Consider the following 9,961-nt stretch of genomic DNA (forward strand, 5'->3'; position numbering starts at 1 on the left):
ATATGTCCTGAAACCACTCATTCCAAAAGCGTAACCTGACAGGACAATGTAACACTAATAATCATATCTCTAATACTTTCTAAACCTTCATTGTACACATTGTACGCTTAGGTTATTGACTCCCTATACTTTCTCGGGTTAATTTTACAAGTGTTAATGTTGATTGGACATTTATAGGCAAATTGAAATGACGTAACGACTTTAGATTAATTTTCTGTTAATGATGATAATGATCTTGTTGGGCACTTTTGTTCTCCGTGGCCGTTTTTTGGTGCAATAGTGGGACTGGGGCAAATTGTTGTATTATTCAGTAAAAATTAAATTAAATTTATAATAATAATAATAATAATAATAATAATAATAATAATAATAATAATAATAATAATAATAATAAAATATAAATTGGGTTCTAAGATCATTGAAAAATAGCATATTGACATAGAATTTAGATTTTCTAAATTTTAAATTTTATTTTAGAGGATAAAATATGATCTATTATCATTTATTTGATAGGTGGGATTAAGAAAAAATATGAGAGAATAAAAAAATATTTAATAATAAAAAATCTTACTTTATTTTCTAAAATAAAAATTTAAAATTTAGAGAGTATCCAAATTTATTAACATGTATTCACTGTCTACATATTTTTAATAATAATAATAATAATAATAATAATAATAATAATAATAATAATTGGGTTCAACGATCATTGGAAAATGGCATATTGGCATGTGTTCACTGCCCTTATACTTTGAACATAAACCATTATTTTTTTCAAGAGTGGTAAAGGTCTATTTTGATTGCTTAATTAAGGTTTTTTTATTTAAATAAAATAAATATAACTCAAAATTATTTGGTTTTGATTTGTACGTGTATATAGAGGTGTGTATGTACATATTTTACTTTTTTGAAAGAATTCTATTTTTGACTGTTTAATTTTTTTAACAAGTTTATAATTTTTTATAGATTTTATATGACATTTGATAACTAATTTTTAAACTCTGAAGTGAATGTGGATAAATTCAATGAATTGAACTTTTAAATGGTTTGCAAATCCAAATATGAGTTTTAGACTATTAAATGAGATATGGAAGTAATTTTTGGCGTGATGTGAACTAAATATATATTGTTATTGAAAGTAAATGGGCCAAGTATGATCTTTAAAAAAAAAGATGTCAATTTTGGTTATGAATATGATGATTAAGTTTGATTATGCTTATGAATGCGATTGAAAAATGCACCGGGCACTCTATCCCAAGAGTGTGTCTGAGCACTATATCCTAATTGGATATATGTCAGAGTTTGACTCAGGTGAGATGGTAAAAGGAGAGGATCTCTTTCTTTATTCCTCCTGGAAATATAAGATCACCTCCAGTGACACAGTGAAAGGTTAGGATCCCTTTTCTATTTTCTCCTAGATATGTATGACAGAAAGATTTGTCTCCAGACAAGGACAGTTTGGTTAATCCCGCTTGTTCGAGGTATCTCGTAAGGATAGTTTGGTGAATCTCGCTTACTCGTGGACTAATGTGATTAGCAAGGATAGTGGTGAATCCTGCTTGCATACTAATCTGAGAACGTTCCGGACAATGACAGTTTGGTGAATCCCACTTGCTTTTATGGAACCTATGGATAAGGGACGATTGGTTAATCTCGCTTACTCGAATCAGGTCTGGCATCATAACCAACGCGTGAGCTCATGGCCAGTAGGACAGACATGCATTATGTGCATCTATGTGACATTATTTGTGTGCGCATATTGTATTTGGTTTGTCTATGTGAATATTTATGTTTAACTACTAATTTTCATACTTACTGTAATTTCTCTTAATTGTGTTTGAACTTCATTACTTGTGATTGTGACTGGTTAGTTGGATTGTGGTGGATTGAGTATTAATTGATTATGCTTGGGTTGGAGGCCATGATTGATTTTGTGATGGGCCAAATGTCGTGATTGATTTATGTTTAAGGTTTAGTAAATTAAAATATGATAAATCAAGCTGGTTCAGTATTAGATTTAATAAACCCATGCTTTGAACATGTTGATTATTCATATAGTTTAGGTAATTTAATTTTAAGATTTTTATAAGAAAAATATGAATTTGGATTGTGGATAATTAACTGTTGATTTTCGAAAAGGTTCATAAAATGAATGATAATCACTTCAGTTGAAAACAACTCTCTTTTATATATCTTCTTATGACAATTCTAAAATTCCTATGGTGAGATCGTGTGGTTAGATTCTCACCCCTTATAGTTTTATCTTTTCAAGAAACATATAAAAAAGCTTATAAAGAGATTACTGCATGTTGGTTATGCAATATTATTGTATTAGCTTAGTTACTATTTTTTTTTTGCCATTATTATTATATTTTTGTAAGAAATGATAGGAGTCGTAATTATAGTGATATGTTATATTTGTAAGTTACTTATATAAAAAGTCTTATGTATATGTGAGAGTATATATATATATATATATATATATATATATATTTATTGTAAAGTGCTGTAATTTGTATTTATGTATGTCTTTTAAAAAATATATTTTTAATTTTAAAAAAAAAATAGTAATACTGTTAGTTTTAAGTTAAAAATTCCTATTTTATTATTAAATATATGATTCTTGTCCTAATATTCTCACTATCAGCATGCGTAACTAAAAATATAATATTCTAGTAGTAAGATATTACAGCAGTGGAAGAGAATGACAACGACCGGGTCATTCGTGATGAGTCCATATGGCTAGAAATATGAGAGTAATGGTGGCCATGTGAAGGTTGGGTGATAGGGATATAAAAGGTTGCAAGGTAGGAGAAGATAAAAAAGGTGATATGAAAATTTTAAAATAATTTTAATAGAATTTATTCTAAATATAATATTTGAGTATTTTTATTGAATAAAACTTTTTTTATAGACATAATATTAATTTAATTCTTTTATAATTAATTTAATCAATATTTAAACTTTTCGTGATCAAAAATAAATATTTAGTCATTAAATTACCTACAAGTCAACAAAATATTAGTCACCGTATTATATTGGACATAAATATTTCTTTGTCCACCAAGAAGGGTCGATATATTTGGCACCAGTCTTTACCTCGATTTGATTAATAAAATCCTTTCGAAATAAGACAGCATTAAAATACATGAATGCGTTTGGTTGGTTAAGTAGCATGTTATAATAATACGTATATATTAAAATTAACTACTAAAATTAATTATTAATATAAAATATATTAAAATATAAATATGTATTAAAATTAATTAAATTATATATATATTTATATATAAATATATTAATAATTAATTTTAATATATAAATAATATTTTTAAAATAATCTTTTCATTTTATTTGACCGGATGAGATATCTATTATATATTGATAAAAAATAGGTTGAGAAGGTCACGTTCATTCTCGTATCATGTGAGCGATTCATTTGATGGCGATAACTTGAAATAGCAATTAAAGATAAATAATTGAAAGTTGAAATAATAGATAAGACATCTCTATGGTGCCTACTAATTTTTTTTTCTTTTTGTTTAAATTACTTAAATATGAGTATTAAAAGATGGAGTCTATTTTTTGATGAAGTTGGAAGCATATACAACTTTTAGGCACCATAAAACACACCGAATAGATATTGAGTCATCATAATAGTTAATGAGTTATGTTACGTGTACATTAAAATTAATTATTAAAATCAGTTATTAGTATAAAATATATGTTGAAACATAAATACACATTAAAAATAAATTAAACGACATATGTATTTATACACAAATATATTAGTAACTAATTTTGATGTACAAATAGCATTTTATATAGTTTAAATATGGTAATTGGCATATTCAAATACTTCATATTTACGTTAATCTACCATGCTAACGTTAGAACTTGAGAAGATAAATTGAATTAAGTTAATTTTAAACTGAATTTTTAAAAAAAAAATTTTGTAAAAATTAAAGTTGCAGGAGATTATTTATGTTTAGTCTCTAAAATCAAAATAGAACAGAGCAGAGAAAGACAGAATCACACAAACATATATTTTAGTTCGATTTTTATGTGAAATAAAATTTATATTCGGTTTTTATTACAATTATAGTGGATTTTCAACTATAATCAAACTGACACTACAAGAAAAATGGCCTATGGCCACGCTTTTTTTTTGCCACGCTTGAAAAGTGTGGCCAAAAGTGGTCAATGGCCACGCTTTTATGAGGGTGGCGATTGAATAGAGATTTGGTCACGTTTTTTTTGCCACGCTTCAAAAACGTGGCGAAAAGGGTCAACGGCCACGCTTTTGGAAGGGTGGCAATTTATCAGAGAAACAACCACGTTTTTTTTCTGTCACGCTTGAAAAGCGTGGCCATAGAGAGAAACTGGGACATTTTAAAAGCGTGGTGACAGGGTTTCATTATGGCCACGCTTTAAAAGCGTGGCAAAAAGTTCTTTTCCTGCCACGCTTCAAAAGCGTGGCCATAGATAGAAACAGGGACGTTTTAAAAACGTGGCGAGAGGGTTTCAGTATAGCCACGCTTACAAAACGTGGCCAAAAGGTTTTTTTTAAAAAAAAACCCTAATGACCCGTCCCCAACCCGGTCCCCAATCCTTTTGTTGTCGAATGAAAAACTTGGAGTAACAGCCTCTCTTTCCCTCTTGTGGAGCTCTTAATCTTCAACCTGGAGAGTACAACCTCTCTTTCCTCTTATGGAGCTCTTAATCTTCAACTTGAAAAACCCTATTGCTTTCATTTGCTGGCTTACAATTGCTACGCCATATTCGCGACAACACCAGAAACCCTAAGAAATAAGACACCACCTGTGTCCTCGCTGCTTCTCGCTTCCACATCTCCAGCCGCTCTGCAACTCCTCCGCCAAACAATCCGCCGCAACGTAACTCGCTGCATTCTTCTCTCCCTCACTGCTCCACTCTGCCACTGTCTCCGCCGCCAACAACTCTGCCAACATCTACCAGTGAGTTTTTTTTTTTCTTTTTTAATTGTTGTTGTTAGAATTTATTCAGAGCTTTTGTCTTTCTTTTTAATTGATTTTAGTAGATTTTTAGTGAGTTCTGTTCTCTTTGCAGGTGGCCACATTTTGAATTTTGAAACTCCATAATGGCTGTAAGTAGATCTCTGCTAACGTTATTATCTTTATTTTGTTTTTTGTTTTTTTTTTAATCTTCCTTTAATAATTTTCTTATGGGGGTGAGTGGTGAATGCTATGTAGATTGATACAATTTTTTTATGGGGGTGAATAGCTAGGAAGCACCGATACGACACGCAATACGGACACGACACGACACGGATACGCCGACTCGTTCTTTTTATAAAAAAATTGGATACGACACGTTTAGGATACCATGTGAATTAAAATTTAAATAATATATTAAATTAATAAAATATCATATTGTAAATATAAGAGTAAATATAGTTGCATAAAAAAGTCTTAAAACTATGCAATTATTAAAAAAATAAAAAATTTTAAGCTAATGAGTAAGTAAGCTACCAAAGACAAACGGTAAGTAGATTTAGGTTTTGATTTATTAATTATTTTATTTTTAAATTTAAATTTTGTGTTGTTTTAATTTTAGAATATTTTAAAATTAGAAAGAAAAAATTGGTTAATCGGGCCATAAAATCACAAAATCAATTGAAGATTTGCAGTCCAGCAGAAAGATCCGTCTCATGAACATCTGAATCGAGTCGGACTTGTTCGGATTCATGACAGCTCCACCAAAATTCTACACCGCAAAAAGACACGCCGCCAATACGCTCGTTTGAAGTATCCGCCGCGTGTCGGCGTCGGATTCGTGTCCGACACGGATACGCTGGCACTATGAGAGAATCCGTGCTTCATAGGTGAGTGGTGAGTGGTGAGTGGTTGGAGAACTAATTAATTACCTTTATTCTTGTTCCATGGCAGTCTCGGGGAACTTATCCAAGATTCTGTTAAGAGCCACTACTAGACCCTGTTTTATTGTGCACCCACTACCGCTACCCCAGCGCCACCACTAGGCCGCCACCGTGTTGCTCCGGCCATTCACTCATCATCATCAATCTTTCCCTTCCCTTCCCCTGTTCCAATTCCCTGCTTCCCAGGTTCCCCTTTCACCTCATTTGATTTTATTTCTGTTTGATTAATCTGGTTTAGCTCATTCTGTTTAGCTTGTTTAGTTCAACTAATTTAGTTTAGTTGAATTAGGTGGTTAATTAGAGAATCTGGACTGGTTATTGAATGTAGGTTTTGTTTTGTTTACTGCTGCTGTTCGGAATGAATTTGTCTTTCCTCTGAATGTTGCTACTGGTATGCAAGGAGCTAGTAAGGCAATGGCAGCTATGAATAAGGTAGCACCTTCAATTTTATATTTTTAAGTGTTTCTTATCCTTACATAACATATATTTGTTCTTTTTTCTTTTTTCTTTCTGGATTAGACCATGATATTGATATCAGCATTCTGTTTGGTTTTACTCAGAGTAAAGGATGGTAAGGTTAAATTAAATATTTGTTAGTTTATAAAGAACAAGCATTTAGAATAGGGGACCTGCTACCTATATGGATTATTTTCATATTGTATGTGTACAATTTTATAGTAGTAACATGGCAATTAAATAAGGAAATATAGATTGGAGGGAACCCTATAGTCTATAGGCAACTCTTACCACTACTACTATATGTATTATGTTTTCTTATTTAATTTCAGCTTCTCTTGGCCCCTATTTTTCTTTGAAAGCTGTAGCTCATATGTAATTTATGGTGTAGTTTTTGTAATACTACAGTCTATTATTTCCATGCTCTCACAAATAATTGATTGATCATGCTCTCACCAATATTTCTGTTTGATTAATCTGGTTTAGCTCATTCTGTTTAACTTGTTTAGTTCAACTAATTTAGTTTAGTTGAATTAGGTGGTTAATTAGAGAATCTGGACTATTATATGAATTGCAATTATTTCAGTTTGTGAAACTAGTTAAGTCATATGAATTTTGTTTGCTGCTTGCTTGAACCTGGGAAACAGCTATTTACTGCTGCTGTTTAATAAGTGTTGCTGCTTCGTGCCATGTGTTAGAGACCTAGTAGATCTAGAAATTGTGCTATGTTTAACTGTATATAGCATGCTGATAACTCTGATTCCGATCTTTTACATTATTTCGTTCTTTTTATATGCTTGAAAAATGAAAACGGTGAATCAATCTATTCTGATCTTTGTGCAGGATGCTTATCTCCCTTAACGGCTTTTAGATAAATTGATGTTCATTTATAATTATGTGGAGATGGCTCGAGTAACAGGTGTCCCAATTTCTTTTCTGCTTGCTAGGGGCCAAAGCATTAAGGTAAAGAAATAATATCTAATTTTTATAATCAATTATTATGAATGTGGAAAATATTTGGCACATGAATTTGACAAAGGAATTAAACTTTTTTTCCCCTCCTTTCCTTACAGGTACTTTTTCAACTCCTTAGGAAGGCAAAGCAGAAGAACCTGGTTCTTCCTAATGTAAAACAGGCTGGTTCAGAACAAGGAACATATGAAGGTACCACTGTAACTTCATTTTAATTATTCAATTGATGATTATATCAGGCTCTATCTTCCTTAAATATGCATAACTTCATGTTTTCTTTTTGTCATGTCTCCTAATACAATGTGAAATTAAGACACTGAATAAGCTTCCTGCCAGCAAAATTATTTGACGATTTCTATGCCCAAAGGGTTTTCCAAGACTGCGTTGAATGAAATAGATTTATAGATATATGCTAAACATAAATGTTGTAGCAAAGTAGGACATTGCTGCCACAGTGCCACCTAACATCAGAGTTGTTGAATGCTGACATGTTTGTGGATTTGAAAGTTGTTTATAGCTCAATAATGTTGTCACTGAGTCTCTTCTAGCAGCTGCATTCTGTAAAGACTGTTTTCTGTTTTTATTTTTTGGACACTTTCTTTGTTTGTAACCATATTTGTTACGCTTAGAAAAGATGTGGTAGAATATTTTTTACAGTTTAAAAAATGTTTAGTAGAATTTATACGAAGTCCTCTGCTTGTATTAAATCGGAGTTCTTAAAATACTTTTCACCTGTCTTATCCCTCTTTAAATAACAAAAACAAAGAGTAAAAGAAAAAAAAATGAAAGCATGATTTTAAGTGTATATATTCTTGGCAGCCTTTTCCTTATTTTCCGTTTGGATGTTTATTTATCCAACTTTTGCTTGTCAAGCACAAGATCATGATTCTTTTAACTTCTGCAACTTGCAGGTATTGGAGGCAAGAGCTGGGTTCTATGAAAAGCCAATTGCTACAATAGATTTTGCATCACTATATCCATCTATTATGATGGCCTATAATTTATGTTATTGTACCCTGGTAAATCTTAACTCTTCATGTTTCTAGCTGCTACCACGAGCAACTTAGTGTTTTTTTTATCCCCTGTTGTATTTATTTTTATTCATTAGGGTTCATTGATTTTTTTTTTTGGAGGGGAGGGGTAACAGTTATGACTTTTGAGCAGTTCTTGTTTACTGTTTTAAGGTGACTCCTGAAGATGTTCGGAAACTTAATCTCCCTCCAGAATCAGTGAACAAAACTCCATCTGGGGAAATATTTGTTAAATCAAATTTGCAGAAGGTCTATTGCTTTTAGTTTGGTATTTTGAGCATAGTTTAGTTTCGTGTTATTGTACTTTTAGATTTGCATTTACCAATTAGTGAGCATAGTTTAGTTTCTGTTGCTTTATTGTTCTTGATATTTTGCTGCAAGCTAGTATTGGAATGGATAACTTGAACGCTTAATGCACAAAGTGGAGCAGCTTTAGGTTGATTCTGATCTTTTACTAAGTATTTAGGCTGATGAGCATCTCTATTAGTGTAATTTGATATATTATGAGCAGTTCTAACTTGTATTGTCTCTGTATTTTTCTTCGGTTTTTAATTTTGGAATTTGAACTCGAGATTTATTTTGTATTTGAATATTAGTTTTTTAATGTATAAAACAATTATAGTAAATTATATATGTCACTAATTATTGTTTGATATGTCTTGTAATAAAAATTGCATACTATATTTGTAGGTTTGGTAATAAAAAAGGATTGAAAATTTATATTGTGTAGCAATGAAGATCAAGTAAGGAAAAGATTTTTTTAAAAAATTTAACAAGGCTTTCGCCACGCTTTAAAAAGCGTGGCTGTATATCTTACTATAAAGCGTGGCCGTATCTCTTCCTATCGTCACGCTTTAAAAGTGTGGCCATACCTCCCCTATCGCCACGCTTTAAAAGCGTGGCCATACCTCCCCTATCGCCACGCTTTAAAAGCATGGCCATATCTCCCACCCACAGCCACTCTTTTAAAAGTTTCAAGTTGTAAAAAAGCGTGACAAAAAAAAGCGTGGCGATAGTCTGAAAAAAGCGTGGCGATAGAGCAACCGCCACTCTTTTATAGGTCACCCTTTCAAAAGTGTGGCGGTAGCTCAAAAAGCGTGGCAATAGATGTGTTTTCTTGTAGTGTGATTATATACACCAATACCAATAAATAATAATATAATTCATCTAGTATCACCTACTAAACTTCTAACCCAAGTCTAGTAACTATCAAGTGTTATCTCAACTTAGTTAAGGAGAATCCAACTAGTTCAACGGCTACTAAGTGCTATTCTAATTTGGTTAAGAGAAACTAATCATAGTTCAACAAAAATCAAATACAAAAAAAATGCCTTTAACTTTTTCAATCTATCTCTTTTGTCTTTTTTTACTATGACTTTTTAATTTTTTTATGAGGAATGCTAGGGACCAGCAACTTTTGTGATTTGTAGCCATCAAATAGCCATCAATGATGGTTTTATTGGTGTGAGATGGGTGTGAGATTTCATCCAATAACTCACTTTTCTTTGCTGGTTACATGCTGGCCAGAATTTAACAAAGTTGCTGACCCCTAGACTTTTTCTTTTTTTATTTCATCATAATTTAT

The 9,961-nt window shown here is 31.5% G+C and overlaps 1 long non-coding RNA gene across 1 annotated transcript in view; it reads left to right on the plus strand.

Moving 5' to 3' along the window:
* Window positions 1-8,896: 8,896 nt before the first annotated feature.
* LOC110267971 (uncharacterized) overlaps window positions 8,897-9,961 on the plus strand; it is a 110,981-nt gene continuing 109,916 nt past the window's right edge. The window contains exon 1 of the long non-coding RNA XR_002355958.2: window positions 8,897-8,981. This is a non-coding gene — a long non-coding RNA (uncharacterized LOC110267971). The remainder of the gene's footprint in view (window positions 8,982-9,961) is intronic.

Source organism: Arachis ipaensis, chromosome B2 (assembly GCF_059453495.1).
Source record: "Arachis ipaensis isolate K30076 ecotype BB chromosome B2, ASM5945349v1, whole genome shotgun sequence".
In the NCBI taxonomy this organism is placed as follows: Eukaryota; Viridiplantae; Streptophyta; class Magnoliopsida; order Fabales; family Fabaceae; genus Arachis; species Arachis ipaensis.